Source organism: Alligator mississippiensis, chromosome 1 (assembly GCF_030867095.1).
Source record: "Alligator mississippiensis isolate rAllMis1 chromosome 1, rAllMis1, whole genome shotgun sequence".
NCBI lineage: Eukaryota > Metazoa > Chordata > Crocodylia > Alligatoridae > Alligator > Alligator mississippiensis.
In genome coordinates, this window is record NC_081824.1 from 211,937,249 (window position 1) to 211,954,604 (window position 17,356).

General features: G+C 42.6%; 1 long non-coding RNA gene across 1 annotated transcript in view; it reads left to right on the plus strand.

Moving 5' to 3' along the window:
• The window catches only part of LOC109286460 (uncharacterized), a 34,162-nt gene extending 19,556 nt beyond the window's left edge, over nucleotides 1–14,606 (plus strand). The window contains exon 3 of the long non-coding RNA XR_002094497.2: nucleotides 13,571–14,606. This is a non-coding gene — a long non-coding RNA (uncharacterized LOC109286460). The remainder of the gene's footprint in view (nucleotides 1–13,570) is intronic.
• Nucleotides 14,607–17,356: the final 2,750 nt, after the last annotated feature.

Genomic DNA, 17,356 nt, shown 5'->3' on the forward strand with positions numbered 1-17,356 from the left:
TCACTCTTGACCCAGTGGGGAGGTGTCAGGAATAACAGTTTTCCCCAAGAGGGTGCACTGACCCTGACCCAGGGGTCTGGACCCAGGGTCATGACTGCAGGGCCATTTTATGAACCTACAGATAGACTGATTTAAATTTAAATTGATTGATTCGTAGCCTGAGGGGAAATTTGATTTAGGTTGATCTTTATTTTGACTTTGGTTGAGCCAACAAAAATTGATTGACATGTGTACAGGAGGGGGGATCACCCCAAACAGGCTGTTGCATAGGCTTACCTGCACCAGAGTTCATCCAGAGGCTGGATGAAGTTACAGCGGTGGAAGTTGACCAACAGCCTAACTGGCCTCAGTAAAACCAAGGCATGGAAAATTCTCATTCAATTTGGACATGATAAGGGTGGGGTGTAAGGGGAGGAGGAGCCCCATGAAGAAGACCTATTTCATAGTTTTATAGTTTCATAATAGCTAGGGTCAGGAGGGACCTGAACAAATCATCTAGCCTGACCCCCTGCCACAGGCAGGAATGAATGCTGGGTTCACAAGACCCCAGACAGGTGATCATCCAACCTCCTCTTGAATATGCCCAAGGTAGGGGCGAGGACCACCTCCCTGGGAAGTTGGTTCCAGATTTTGGCCACCCTAACTGTAAAATATTGCCTTCTGATCTCCAACCTAAACCTATTCTCCATCAGCTTATGACCATTGCTCCTCGTCACCCCAGGTGGTGCTGGGGAGAAAAGAGCTCTGCCTATTTGCTGTTGATCTCCCCTGATGAGCTTGTAGGCAGCCACCAGGCCCCCCCTCAGCCTCCTCTTGCTGAGGCTGAACAGGTTCAGGTCTTTCAGTCTCTCCTCGTAGGGCCTGTCCTGCTGCCCTCTCACCAAGCGGGTGGCCCTCCTCTGAACCCTCTCCAGGCTGGCCACATCCCTTTTGAAGTGCGGTGCCCAGTACTGGATGCAGTACTCCAACTGCAGCCTGACCAAAGTCGCAGAGAGGGGGAGTATCACTTCTCTGGACCAGCTTGAGATGCGCCTTTGGATGCAAGACAAGGTATGGCTGGCCTTGCTGGCTGCAGTCTGGCATTGGTGGCTCATGTTCATCTTGGAGTTGATAATGACTCCAAGATCCCTTTCCACCTCTGTGCTTTCAAGAAAGGAACTCCCCAACCTGTATGTATGCTGTGGATTCCTTCTCCCAAGGTGCAGCACCCTGCATTTGTCTACGTTGAACCCCATTCTATTCTCGTCTGCCCTATCCTAGTCTTGTCTATTTTGGGTGATCAGGGAAGGTTATTACTGAGCATGCATCCACCTCCCAACAAGTAACAAGAAACATCAAGGTATGGCCGTGGCAGGTGAGAGATGGGCATCACAGGTTGGGTATCAGCAGAACCTTCCAGTTCTCCCCATGGCTCTCCCCAACAAGGCACCAGGCCATTGGGGGCCACAGTGATATAGCACATGCTGTCAACAGTGCTCTGCTGCTAAGGCAGGGGGACACTGTCCCTGCTTGGGCTCCAGTGGCAAAGCCCACCCTGGCAGCAGGCTGCTCCTGGGGACCATCTACACATCCCATACTGCACAGTAATTACTCCCAAGTAAATTTGCTACTTGTGTTTACAGGTAGCAAATTTACTCAAGATTAGAGCAAATCACTGCACAGTAAGCATCTGCATGTGTAGACAGTGACACTTACTGCACAGTAATTTGCTCTAATCTTAAGTAAAGCGTCTTGTGTAGACACACCCTGTATGAATTCAAAGAAGATCCTTCTCATAGACATGGAGCAATACAACGGGTTACCAGTACAGCGGTGCAAATAAGGCAGTAGGCTGTGGACAGGGTCATGGTTGGAGTACTGGTGGGTCCCAACAATGTCTGGCTACTCTAGTGGCCCTAGTTATTATAGCCAGCAAGCTTATAATAACCCTGCACTTGTCCTAAGGTATTTCTTGAGACTGAACAAAGATCAACACATTAAAGGTAAGAGTACTATAGTCACCTTTGTATCCTCCCATCCCTCTAACATGCACTGTCACAAGAGATCTGTTTCCAAGAGTTCAGCCCAACAGTTCCAATGTACAGTACATCATCAGTAGACATTTAGTAGCAATAACAGGGAGCTATTACCCTTTAAACAGGCTAGGTATATCTCTGTACGATCTATTGATTTATTCTGGACACATACAGACATTCAGCTTCTCCTGGGAAAGTTCCTTCTCTCCTAGGAAGAACCAGGAGCATACAGAAGTTCAGGATTTTTCTCCCAGAGCATAAATGGCAACTCCTGGAAAAAAATAACCTGGGAACAACAAGGGTTAAATCACAGAGTGAAAGTTGGTACATGGTCTTTTCTGAGAGAAGCCACAGCACAGTTCTCCAGCATCCCAGGGTGCTTTGCTCTGCCCCTCCCCCACCCTGTTGTTCCCTAGACTCTGTTGTTCCAGCTGAGCAGGGAGCAGAATATGCTCCCTTCACAATTCCACATTGTGCTGCAGGGAGACACAGGCTAACCCCGAGTAATCTCAGGGTTATCTCCTAATCAAGGCTCTCCTGTGCACTGCTGCTGTCTGCCTCCAGGCAGACTGAGAGAGTCTGTAGATCATGCTGAGATATGTGCACAGGGGCCCCTGGCTGCACCGTATCCGCATTGCAAGCTCTCTGGTCTTCAAGAACTCAGCATTTGAATGTCTGTTCAGGCATCTCCTCTGGGTAAGTTTTTCTACCAGGAAAAGAAACCTGGGAGAATTCTCCTAGATCATTTGAATGTGTGTATGCAGCCTGATAGTTCTCTTCTGTTATTAACCTTATTCATTTTATTTCTATCTTTTCATCATTTTCTATATTATTTTTATAATATAAAACAGAGGATTGGTGCCACTAAAAGAAAAATTTTAACAGCTGACTTGAAAGCTACCTTCCTCAAAGATGGTGTGAGAGCTCAATGTTTCCTTGAATTTACTGTATGTCCTGGTAAAATATATATTTAAAGTAGATGAGCTACGTGGGGGCATTAAGATAAAGAATTATCCAGACTACGAAACCCTGAATAGATACAGCCTTACAGTGAATGCATGCGACAATAAATTTGCCCTTTTCTATCAGGTAAGAGAGCATTGCTTTAATGGAGAGTGACATTGCCCCTTAGAGAAAGTCATGGTGCCAGTTTCTCTCTTGTAGTATGCTCACCACTGAAAATGTCAAGCACAAGAGCAGTGCTGAATAAATATTAGCACGTCTAGGTGGCTGACATGGCCTAAGGGGTAGATTCTTTTGTCACTTGACTTCTGTGTAAATGTATTAACTTGAATGTAGCTAGTCCTGATTTATACTATGGTATGAGGTGGAAAGTGAAAACATCAGGCTTGATCATTGTCTCAAATATTTCACACGTTGTGTTGAGGTATAACTGTGTTAGAAAGAAGAAGGGCTGCTCATATATTCAAGGCCTGGGTCAGATTCTGTTACCTGTATTCATGTATTCTATAACTAGTCCTGTGGGTGTGTGGCAGAATCTTAGTATTTTAATTAGACTGGCACTTTCACGCTAGCCAAATACTGATCTTCCTAATTAGTGAAAATCAAATTTCAATAAATCTTTCTTGTTATAAATTAATTTTCAGGAATAATTTTAGTTTTGAAAAGCTGCAACCATTTCTATAAAAGAAATATTTTCTCTACTTCTCTCATCTATACCTAGCACATGAGGTAGTTCATTCTGTCATGTCTTATTCATTCAGAAGGCTGGAGCCCTTTCACAATGCAGAATCAATCCCACAGCTACTTTAAATTCACTGCCTCTTCATATATTCATGTCATCATCTGTAGTGATCTGATATGGAGTTCATTTAGGTGAATTAAAGTTAAATTTATATTACACTCTAGCATTCTTTGGAATCTAATTTATGCTTATTGTTGTATGCAAGGATAATACAAACTTAGGTGTATATTAGTCATCTTCAATATTTTCAACACACAGGAAATCATTTACCTTTCCAGGCCAATATTACTGTCACTGTCATGGTAACTGATAAGAATGATAATGCTCCAGAATTCACTTAGAAAGCATATCCTACAACCATAAGTATGATGAATCCAGTAGCAACTCATGTGCTTACTGTAAAAACAACAGACAAAGATCAGGTAACTCTTTTTAATTTTAATTTAATTATTTTTTCTTTTTAGTTTTAAAGATGTTCTCTATTCTAAAGTGCAATTTTTCCATTCTGTGCATAATAAACAACAACTGGAGCAGGGGGTGAGGGGAGATAGAGAGTTCTAATTAGCAGGCAGTACAGTAAATTTGGAATCAGGACGTCTATGTTCACTTTCACAGGCTCATTCTTTGGTGTTGAACAAGTAATTTAAATTATCTGTACCCTAGTTGCCCCTTTTTAAATATAGGGGACTTGTATCAATGTTGTAGATGTATTATGAGGTTTAATTAAGCAGTGCTTATAAAGTTATTTCAGCTCCTCAGATGGAAGGCTTTATAAAAGCAATAAATACTCCTACAGCTGAACTGAATACCTACAAATATCTCCCAAATATTTTACATTGTGCACTCCAGACCACTATTCTCTATGTGGTCCCACAAACACCCATCCTGAAAGTTATCCATCTAAGAGTAACTTCATTTGAGTTATGTATTTCGAGTTTACCCATCACTGTCTAATAGGCACCAGTGTCTACAGTCAGCCAGTCACTGTAACAATCTCACTTCTGAACACTCCATTTTCAGGAGAGGGAACTTCTAGAAGTGACAACAAAAGAAATATTGGAAGCAGTTGCCTACCTATTTGATTTGGTCAAACTAGGTCGCTCCAGTTCAAATGTATCTCTGTATTGAAAAATAAAAAGAACACTCTGCTTTCCTATCTTCCCTACCACTTCTTTAATTTCTGTTTTAATGTACATATATTTAACTCTTCGGGTGTGAACACGTATCCAATTTAAAGGGGCAGCAGCTGGTCCATTCTAATTGTTTTCTGTGACTGAGCTAAGAATTATTCAAATGGAGCAAAACCATTCCAACTTTAAGCCTGGATGAAGCAATGTTAAGGTTGGCATAGTTTTGCTACATTTGACTTGCTCTAAGCTCCTTCACACATAACAATTAGAACACACCAGCTGCTATCCCTTTGAAGCATTCCCTTTTGAAAGTAGTCCAACATGTCTGCACTCTTAGCATGAATTTAAAACTCATACAAAGGACTGGGTTTGACAGCAGGGGAGACTCAAATCCTTTCCCAACATACAAAGCAAGTACAAATTCACATATAGGTTTCTCTCGCTTTATGCTGTACATGTGTTCCTGGAAAACAGTGCATAACTCGAATTCGCATAAAGGGAACCCACTTTACAATGTAACAAATAGGGATATGTTCCAAGACCTTGGCTTTATTGGCCCCCAGACCCATTTCTACCACTTTTACAAGACAATTTTGGTACTCACCAACAGCAGACAGTACACACAAGCACAAGGTGGTGGTGAATGTTACCATAATGTTGATGGCAACAATAGAAACGTGTTGCAGACAATGAGTGAGGAGCAGAAATCCACATGGCAGACTATATTTTGGTGCGCATCACTCCCACAATGCACCACACAAAGCAGCTGACTGTGGGATTCCACCACACTGATCTCATAAGAGTGAACTTACCTGACACACAACAAATTTTTGGTCTAAAAGGGTCATTGCATAACAGCGAATCTGCACATACAGAACCCGCATAAAGTGAGGGAACCATGTAGTGGTAATGCAGTCTTCTTTACACTATCCTGACTGGAGGTGAGAGAGGTCCACGTAGCCCTAGGCCTCTCTGAAGAAATGGCTGCAGATGTGTTGGGCAGCAGTTGTAGGGGAAATACTTTGGCCAGGTAGATGCTTGCCTACTGAGAGCTGGACAAAAACCACCCATTTGTTTCTTGCAGGAATGTATTTCTGAACCCACAAGGCAGCTAGAAAGTCAGTTTGCAGAGGGTATGGTTCTGATGATTTTTTGGCACCGGGAGTGATTCAAAACAAAACACTTTGCCCCCTTTCTGTGTAGTAATGTGAAGGGTTGATGCCAGATCCAGAGCCCATTTAAGTCAGTGGAAAGACTCCCCCTAAATTCAGTTTTTGGGTCCATGAGCCTTATTTTTAACAGTGGCTTTTATGATTTAAGAACTAAAAATATTTTAATTGATTATGAATATAAATGTATGGAAATAATTATTCAGGGACATAAACCAATATCTTTACTGAAGCCCAAATGGATATCATACTGTTCAGGTTATACATATGCTGTCTCCCAAACTCATGCAGGGCACTCGCTGATGCCAGGCAGGATTGTAGAACGCACCTTGGAGGATGGGGAATGAGGTGTTTTCCTTTTTCTTGAGGCAGTTCTCCTGAGGAAGTTGTCCAAAGTCCTTGGATTAGATATGATCTTTGGTCACAAAGCTGTTGAAATATTTTCTAATACCTATATACATATATATACATGGGCATGGGATATAGTGGATGGCCTTTAAGGCCAGATCTAGACATGCAGGCATGCGAGGTTTGTGGTGCCACAAACCTCTTTGCGGTGCCAGAAACTGCACATGTTGCACATTAAACTGTGCGCAACACTGCTAATTAGCAGCACTTGGGCAAAATTTGCTACTATTTTCCTGGTAGCAAAAAAAGCCTGGGAAAAAGTGGCACAAAGCACACCAAAGTGCTGCGTGCTAGGACAAACGTGGTGATCCCCATCTCCTCATGCTGTGGAGCCCTCATGCTGAGGCACTCTGTACCCCAGCCAGCCAGTCCCCAGGTGGCCCTGAGCTGACTGCTCCCCTGTCTCTGCATGCCTCAGTGTAAGGGCTCCGGTGTGGAGCCCCCACACTGAGGCATATGGAGCTACCATCTTGAGGCACACTGCACCCCGGCCAGCAGCAGAGCACATGCCTTAAGATGGGGGAGCAGGTCAGCCCCTGTCTCCACATGCCTCAGCACAGGGGTTCTGTTGCAGAGACCCTACACTGAGGCATGTGGAGCCCCCACCTTGAGGCATACTGCAATGTGTCTTGAGACAAGGAAACAGGCAGCCCAGGAAGCTGCCAGCTCCCCCATCTCGAGGCACACTGCGTTCTAGCCAGCTGTGAAGTCTCGGCACCAGACCCCTCCTGCTGAGGCACACGGCCCAGGGCTGCTTGCTCCCTCATCTCACAGGGTGCCTCAGTGCCAGTGCTTTGCAGTGCATCTCCACATATCGTTCCCCGGCTGGCTGGGACACAGGGTGCCTCAGCATGGGGGCTGCTTGCCGGCTAGCTCTGTGCCCCAGCCAGGCCCCCCCTGCAGCACATGGTGCAGCAGGATACTGTGTCCCACTGCAAACCATATCAGCAGGGGTCTGCAATGCAGCACAAAGTAACAGCACAAATTTGTGCCACGACTATTTGTGCTGCTGCAAACCCACACCCCTGCTCATGTGGATGTGGCCTAAGAGGCTGTTCCCACCTCCAGTAGCAATGAGCCATGTCATCCCATTACTTTTTATATAGAAATCAACATATGTTTTTGTATAAAACTAGGTATCTGAATGTAATCTGAATATAGCTTTATGATACTATGATACTCTTTCTACAGCCCACAAAATGGATTCTTGTGTTACCTCAGGTTGTAAAATATATGGCTCTTAAGAAGCATCAGAAGCCATTTAGGTTTTCTGAAGTAATATTTGGAAGGAAGAGTCCTTGGACCTCAGACATCACCACAGATCAATACTGTGCTGCAGCTTCAGCTCTGAGCATCTTCAGTTAGATTAAAGTTCAAAAAGTTTACTCATTTTAGTTAAATGCAGGAGAAATGGATTCCATTGCGTGTATGTCATGGAGCTTAAATTGTCCGACTATCTCAGCACTGCAAACTATGAGGGTGCTGCCCCTTTAACTCCCTAATGCTGCCCCTTCAGCTCTAGGAGCTTGTGGTTCACTAGGAAGCATGCTTTGTAGCAATTCTGCCCCCTTCCATATCCTCAATCTGATTCTGATGGGTTGAACTCCCCTTCACTTAGTGAAAAGGAGCATATAAGTCTATGTATTTCAAAGTACTATAGAGTTGTCCCAGGGCAGCTAGGTCTTACCAACATAGGAGAAAGCTACAAGGTATGAATAACAGTTTCCATTCTAAAAGCCAAATGTCAAGTATCACACATTTACAGTCTTTATCCTTTTTCTTTTCTGAATCTAGGTCACAGATCCAGATTCAGGAAATGACAGCTTTCTGCTGTAGTTTGGTGGATCGTCCAACCAGTGAATTTGGCAGTGATGAAAGTACAGGGCAGATTTCTACAGTGCCACGGCGCTTGTACACGTGATGCCATTACCGTGCACATGTGAGGAAAATGTCACTTTGTAAGGCTTAATGGTGTCACGCTGTACATGTACAGGAGTTTTGTGGGTTTAAAATGAGTTTGCATTATTGCAAACTAAACTACAGTTTTGTTTGTAATGATGCATTGCAGCTATTAGTCAGTTCACCCCCCCCCCCCCCCCCCCCCCGGGCCATGGGAGAAGCGGGCAGGCTCCACAGAAAAAAAGGATCTGGTCCCTAACCTCCGGAAGGCAGAAGTGGCGAGGGCCCCGATCCTTTTCTTTTTTTTTTTTGGCAGAGCCTGCCCACCTCTCCTGTGGCTGCAGGACAAGCTGCCAGCGAGCTGAGTGGCCCCTGAGTTGTGGGGGCCCTGGTCCTTCCCTTCATGATGGTGGTGCCCACTAAGGCTGCTCAATTGAGTTCCTAGTAGGCCAGGTGCTGCCCCAGCTCAGGGTCAGGGAAGAGTCGGATCAGGCCAGATGCTGCCTCCAAGCTGGGCCAGCACCCATCCCCCTAGCAGCCCACCCGGGTGGCCCCAGGGGGGGTGCTGCCACCATGGAGGGAAGGACTGGGGCCCCCTGCAGCTCAGGGGCCACTGGCCTGCTGGCAGCTTGCTCCCTGGCCACAGGCAGACTCCACTGGAAAAAAGAAAGGATCAGACCCCGTGCTGTAACAGTGATGGAAACCCCTAAATTTAAACAATGTGTTTCAATTAAAAACCCACCATTTCAATTTAGGGGGCACAGAATGCAACCCTAAGAATTAACCCCCTCACATATACAAGTGCCCTCAGTAAAAGGAAAAGCTGGATCATTTTATTTTAAAGAAAAAGCTGCAGCTCAAGGAGGAAGAAGCCTCAGAGCAGAAACAGCAGTTAATGTAAGAATATTAAGCATTGCTTATTTCTCTTTTCCTTCCATGTTCAAGCTCTGTGTACAATCAGGTCCAGCCTTTGTAAAGATAATCCTATAATTAGCATTAAATAATGAAGCCATGGATCTACTGTAGTAAAAAGATGTTAGCCCCCATAATTTTGCAGTAATGCTTGAGCAACAACCATATGATAGAAGTGTCTTATGACCATCTTATGACCCTTTTGTGTAAAGATCAGGAGGTCTAATGTCCAAGCTGTGGTTCTTACTGCTTGCCTTGCATTTTGAAATCATCTCTGTCCAGTGCCTTAAGGTTACGTTAAGATAAGAAGTTACTAAAGTTTAACTAACTTTGTTGAAATTGCTCTTTTCTTCTGAGCATGCTGCAATTCTACCTTTGAGTGCGCACGTACTAACCCTGATAAGTCACATTAACCAATAACTAGTTAAGTACAGCCTACAAGATAAGACGTCACAATTAGGAACTGGTACTGGCGCCAATAAACTTCTAGTACGTCAAGACTCTGTTGAATGTAAGCTATAAAAATGTGATTCCAGGCCGGACTCATCGTCGGCCCTGATTTGAGCTCTCTGCTCCTCGGTCGAACTGTTTGCAAACAATAAACCTAGATGGACCCAGCCTGTATGTATGTGTGACTCTTTCCTTGAGGGTAATTGAACAAGCCTCCAGGGGAACGAAACTAGCCGTTTTGGCAACACTACTACACGGGGTGATATTTTTAGATAAGTGTGTGATTAAGTTGTCATTTCCCTTAACAGAAGAAACCCTCATTGAATCATAGCGCTGGAGAGGACCTCAATCTTTATCTAAGGCAATGATTCTCAACCAGGGTGCTGCAGGGAGCTATGTCACCGTAGCTTGTCACTACGGCAACATAGCATCCAAAAATAACCATGCACTGCCGGGACTACACAGCACTACTAAAGCAAGTACTAAATGACTGTGCAATACCAAATGCACAGTGGAGCACACATGTAGACATGCCCCTTGAGAGCTTTTCAAGGGTGCACTTTGTGCCATATAATGTTAGTACTGATATGTGGGTAAACCAGTTGTGGTCTGAGTTGTTTTCAACAGAATTACTCTATTATTTTTCCATAGTCAACAAATGTGTGAAAATTAAGAGTTAGTATTTTCCAAGGGGTGTCTTGAGCCTACAAAGGTTGAGAACCGCTGATCTAAGGTATCACAGGCATTCATCTGAAGTGCTCCAAATCCTGCTCCAGTTTAAATTTGGAGCACTTCAGCTCTGTGCAGACGGGTATCCCCCACCTGCTCCAGTGGAGAGCTTCAAAATGCCCACCAAGACAGGTAGTTGCTTCTTGTCCTCTCAGCAGGAATCCTTGTATGCATTGCAACCTCCAGAGGTTCCCAAGGGCATGCTCTGCTGGAGGATGTAGGCATTTCAGGAAGCACTTCAGAGTTGTTCCTCTGTTTTCAAGGGTCACTTTGAAGAGGTTCAGCCATTTTTTAAGTGCTTCATTGGTGTGAAGATCTGTTTGTAGCACTTCGGAGGCACTTGGAGTGCTTCAAGCAGGATGTCTCTCTGTGGCCTTAGTCCAACCCCTTCACAAATGAAGGATGCACTATTGCACGGTGATGGTAGTGAGTGCTGGCTCTTGATGAGCCTGTGATCCACTAGACCCCTCTGATCCTTCCCAGTAATGTGACTACCTAGCCAATACTCTCCCATTTGTGCATTTTATTCTTCTTCCCTAGACACAGCACTTTAGGGGAAGAAAACCCAAATGCACAAATATATCACATTATAGTTCATGTCTCAGTGTACTGGAATTAAATTTGACTTTTGTATGTCCAGTATTGGACTTATAGTTGAGTTGCACAAACAATTTATTTAGCCTACAGTATGAATCTCAAGCATTATCATTAAAAATTGGAGCCATCTGACATCAAACTCTCGAGCCACAATATTCACATTGACCAGACCATAAGCACATGCTGGTATATGATTCTGCACACACATATTTGGTAGCTGTATATCTAATATGGATGGATTTGGTGCACCAAAGATTTGTTCACACCTAATTCTGGAAATCTGTCCCTTAAGTATGTATGTGCAAAAGGGAATTCCATCTGGAAGGTATTTTAATTTTTTAAGTTCTTCAACCTTCTGTTTGGGTCACCTATAATATTGTAATAAATTCTTATTTCCATAGAAGTAACAGACAAGGCTTTTCTTGCATTTAATTAATGCCTTCTCATTTTTAGGCCCACTAGCAGAGTTTTTTGCAAGCCCAGCCTGGGAATGAAAAAACAGCTACAGATCTATTAGGCAATTCCAGTTTCAATGACAACATTGTGATACTAGTTTTTATCAATATTGTTGAAGGAAATATTGCTAAAATAAAAAGGTATTTATCAAATCACAGTTTTTTTCTGATTTGATGCTCAAAGTCAAATTAAAGTAGGATCCACTTAGTATTAGCCTAAAGGGACACACACTCTTATGTGTTAGCATAAAACTGTGCCCTCAGCAAGTGTAAATCAGTAGGTCAGTAATTACAGTGTTTTCAACAGAGCTATCCATATTGTAGAACTCCTAAGGTTTTGGAGAGGAGGACAATGGAGAGGAAGACCACAGAGGCTTTTGGCTTTGGATTGACTAGAAGACTAGGGGTGGGCAGATTAGAGGAAAATTATTCAATTGCCCATCTCCACTTTTTAGTGAACAGAGTGACAAATAGCTAGTTTTACTGGCTGGGTAAATGCTTCAGCTTCAGGTGCTTTGTCTTGCACATGAGACAGAGATATTACTTAAATTAAATTACATTTGCTCAGCTCTGGTGCAACCAGGGCTCAGGAAAAATAGGTCACCTCCTTTGCATTTCAGTGGTTTTTAAGTGGTTCTTACTCTATTTCATAGCCATTATCCGACAAAAGTAAATCTGCAATATTTATACCAATACTTTCAACAGAAACAAAAAATTACTTACTTTATAAAGCATGACAAGATCTGCCTCATGCTACGCAGTTTTGGGCACGTCTACACATGCTTTTACACATGCCTAAACTTCATGTGCATTAGCCTAATTCACATGAAGGCAATTTAGGTGTGTGTCTACACATTCACATGCTAAGGTGCATTAACGTGGGTGTGCAGACCCACTTGGGACTAAACTTAGTCCCAAGTCAATGGACACACACCATGTTAATGCGCATTAGTGCATCTACATGTTCACTAATGCAATCTAGTTATTTGCACATAAATTTGATACCTGCTTTATGCAGGTATTAAATTCAGGTTCAAATAGACAAAATTCACCATTTTTAAGGTGCATTAAAAGTGCGCATGTATAGATGTGCGCCTTTAATGTGCCTTAAATTGGGCTAATGCGCATTAAATGTGCACATGTAGACATGGCCATTAATTATGAAACATAGACAAGAGAGTTTATGACCATATTGCCTACTTTCCCTTTATAGCATAATTATACTAACAATATCTAGTTTTGCTGGCATAGCTAAGTTGACTAAGGGTGTGAAAAGATCCCCCTAGCCAGCAAAACCCTTAGCCTAACTACAGCAATGCTGACAGAAGACCACTTTTAATGGCTTAGTTTATATCCTGTGGGAATGTGGTAACTGTGAGGGCAAAAAAATAAATAAATTAGAAAGTCACAAAAAGCCTTGGTATGCAATGGCAATATATATATATATATATATATATATATATATACACACACACACACAAAAACATTTGGAAAAATATATGTCTATATCTATATATAAGGTTATATATATTTACACTCCTAGTCACATCAAAAAGGAAAACCATAAACACGTTACAATATATGTACCCACACACCCATGTGAACCCGCCCGTCTCTCAAACCTGTTACAATATATGCACTTGCTGACCTGCACACCTGTGCAAAAGCCCGCCACATCTGTGCAAAAGCCCAAAACACAGTCCCTTAATCCTCACCCTGGTTACGGGGTTGCAAATCTCAGTTCATCTGTTGTCCATGTCACTGTCAATATAATCTACTAATGAACTAATGGAAAATGGTTTAGGCTAGTGAACACGGAGTTGGGAACCTTAGGCTCTCCTACTGACTCTGCTACTTGTACATGGCATGGTCCTGAGCAGACTACTCAATCCCTGGAATTCAACTTCCCCATTTATAAATAGAGAAGATTACCCCTTGAGCCACTATTGTAGAGGATATTGTGGATGTTTGTAAATTAAAATGGTAAATAAATGCAGCTTTATACTAAACACTGGTTTTAATAATAAGCTGTATAATTTCTAGATTCTAAGAATTTGTCATTACCTAGTTAAATAAAAATGTTATCTCCATGTGTTGGCAGGGTTTTAGGAGAAAAAACTCAAGTGGACTGCGTACATCATTGATGTGTCATTTAATAATGTTAAAAGAGGAGCAAGTGAAAACACCAATGTTACACATGGAAAAATCATTGTTGCTGATCAGGCAACCCAAGCAGTAGCAGCGGAAGATGTGAAGAGGTCTGTATAACTATGTCACACACCGTTTATTGCAAGTTGCAAAACTGGATTTTCTTTCCCTTTAAATTATTAGCAGCCTAATTATGGTTGAATTTATTTAGCTCAATTAGGAATTGAACTGAGATACACAGAACTCAGACTGAACTATATGTAGAATTCATAAGGTTTAGTTAAATCTTCAAAAGTTTATTTTCTACAGCAGGCTAGAACTGCTCATTTTTAAAGAAAAATTGCTATTGAAATTGAAATTATATGTTTTAAACAGGTCAGTTTTGATGTAAATTTCTGTTAAAAAATTGTGAAAGGTTTTGTCTTGGTTTAGAAACCCTTGGTTTTGTTTTAGACAATTCTAAAATATAATTCCAGAATTTTGTTTCAATATTATTGTTCTTATTGCTAAATTTGTACATTTCATGACGTCAGAAGTGTATAATCATTTAAACATCCTATTATTTTTATTTTATTTTGTAAATAATTACTTGTACTTATTATGCATTGATTTAGAAAACGTAAGATGTTTTAAAGTGTCTCCTGTCTGTGTAGTGATAGAACATTTGGTGTCAAACAGTTTCATTATCATGCAGTCGGAGTTGCCAGAGATACTCTAATCTAGAATATGTTTCGGCAGTTTAGTTTTAATCCTTTAATCATTTTATGTCATAGTTGTATTTAACTCTATGACTGACATGTCATGAAATAATATAAAGGGAAAATTCCATAACTTAAAAATTAAAATTTCAAAACAAAATTTTTCTAAATGAACTCTTGGGGGAATTTCCATATAATGGGAAGCAGTGAAGATAAATAATTAAAAACTCTAATTCAGAATTAGAATAATTTTTAAATAACTGTATTTTCTACAGTATGGAAATTCTAAGCATCAACCATCTCTAGTTCTCACTGAGAATTTACTTGAAGTTTTGAAATACCATAGAGAAAGTATAATTTTGATATTTCCAACCCAGTTTTGCAGATGTTCAGGAAACCTGGATGTTGTTAAGGTAAAAACTAACCTTATGAAAACATCCTGCAGAATTCAAAAGGGCGGAAGGCAAGTCAGAGCATTCTATAGGAATTAAGTAGAGCATTATAGAAACTAAACAGCTGTGGAATTTAAATGATAATCAGATCCTTATAACAGGACCCTGCTTAAAAAATCATAAAAGTAATACATTTCTATTCTACTTGACAGGATTTTATCATTAAGGTACAGGACTGAATTTAGCTCCAACATAGGGCAACAAAAATGGTTAGGGAGATGAAGCACCTGACTTATGAGAGGTTGAGGGAACTGGGCTTATTGCAGAAGAGAAGACTGAGGGGGGATTTAATAGCAGCCTTCAACTACCTGAGGGGTGGTTCCAAAGAGGATGGAGCTAGACCAGGGGTGGGCAAAATCCAGCCCACGGGCCAGATGTGGTCCGCCAGGTCATTCTATTCAGCCTGTGGGGCCCCTAAACATTTAGAAAATTAATATTTATCTGCCCCTGGCTGCCTGTTATGCAGCCCTCGATGGCTTGCCAAAACTCAGTAAGCAGCCCTCTGCCCAAAATAATTGCCCGCCCTTGAGCTAGACTGTCGTCAGTGGTGGCTGATGACAGAACAAGGAGCAACGCTCTCAAGGTGCAGCAAGGGAAGTTTAAGTTGGATATTAGGAAACACTTTCTCACTAGAAGGGTGGTGAAGCCCGAATGGGTTACATAGAGAAGTTGTGGAATCTCCATCCTTGGAGGTTTTTAAGCTCTGGCTCAACAAAGCCCTGGCTGGGATGATCTAGTTGGAGATGGTCGTGCTTTCAGCAGGGTTTGGACTAGATGACCTTGTGAGGTCCCTTCCAACCCTCATTTTCTATGATTTTATAAGTCAGGGGTTGTCAACTGGGGGTACATGTACCTCTGGGGGTACTTGGAAAGGGACTAGGGGTACGTGCAGGCAGGTGGGGATGGAGCACCACCATCCACCACCCTGCACCGCCACCTCCCAGGAGCAGGGCTTGAGGGGCAAGGGCAGTGGCTCCTCTCTGCAGGCAAAACAGGTGCTGCCTGGCCAGCAGGATGCAGGAGTGGGGGCAGCTCAAACATCATGGCCACCGCCACCATCCACAACCCCATGCTACTGCTGCATGTAAGCCCCTACCCCCGCTCTGCATCCGGCCACCACCCTTCCTCCCCCAGTTCTGCCAGCAGTGTACCCAGAAGTTGAAAACCCCTGCTATAAGTAAACTCCACTGAGTTCCTATAATGGCTTCTGCCTGTTTCAACTGGCTTTGAAACCTGCCTAGCAGTTGTGGATAATAACATCAAATTGAATCATTGCATTTTGTCTTGCATCTCAGAGTTGCAAAATGCAATTTCCGTGACTGACTTGTGTCTTATCAGAAACAGCCACAATCTTGACACATTACTGTACAACAATTACAATGAAATGATGAATGCCAAGACTTGTATCTCCTCCTGATAAGAATTACTATGCCGCTTGCTGTTTGAAACAAAAAAGTGCTTTGTAAGACCCATGAAGATGAGGACATTACATTTTGGATTCCTGCCATTCCTTTTACATTTATGCTGCAAGAGAACAGCCTGGGAAGCAAGTGAGTGCTCTGTTGGGGGTATTGCTTGTAGCTTCTGAAATTCAAGGCTGTGCCAACCATGAAAATGCACTTGATCATGCTTCACCCTTCTTCCTCTAAGAGCAACAATACTTTACATATGCAATGAGCCACTTGTGCTATTTCTGACATGCTCTGGCATTTGCTCCTCATACCTAAAAACGTCTCACATTCAAAAGCTCCTCTGGCTCTATCCTAACTCTGTGGTGGGTCCAATAAAAGCTGTCACCCCCAGGCATTCTTGCCTCATCATGACCATAAAGGTACAATGCTCTGTGACCTTTCACTCTTGAGAACAAAATCTCAATGCCCCCCCCAAACAATTGAGCCCAGCTGTGTGTTGCTGGTTAGAAGGCAGGGCAGATTTGCACCTTGTAAATTACTCAGAGTTGATATAGATAAACAAATACAGGTACAGATAGAGGTATAGATACAGATACAGAGATAGATACAGGGATGTATAGATAGATATACAGATAGACTACCGAATATATCTCTCTATATAGATATATATTATCTCTCTCTGTATATATAGATATATGTAGATATGTAGATATATGTAGATATCTAGATATCTAGCTAGACTACTATATAGAGTGATGTAGAGATAGATATAGATAGAATACTACATATATAGTGATGTAGATGTATATAGAGATACAGAGATAGCTCAGTATAGATATACAGATACAGATAGAAGAGTCACACGGAGCAGATATATACGGATCTAGATATATCACATATAGAGAGAGAGCTGCATCTAGCTAGAGATCTCGAGACAGACAGAGACGGAGGGCTCCGCGTGTGGAGCTAGAGCTCTCTCAGTCGACGTGGGCAGACTGCCCAAAGCAGCCCTATGCCGGTGCAGCGATCACAGCTCTATACACAGACAGATGGAGATGGAGATGAGATGGAGATGGAGATGGAGATGGGGGGAGGCGGGTGCGCGGATGGCGGTGTCGCTGTGTGTAGACGCCGGCGGGCGGGGCGGACGCGGGGGCGGGCGCGGGAGGCTGCCGGG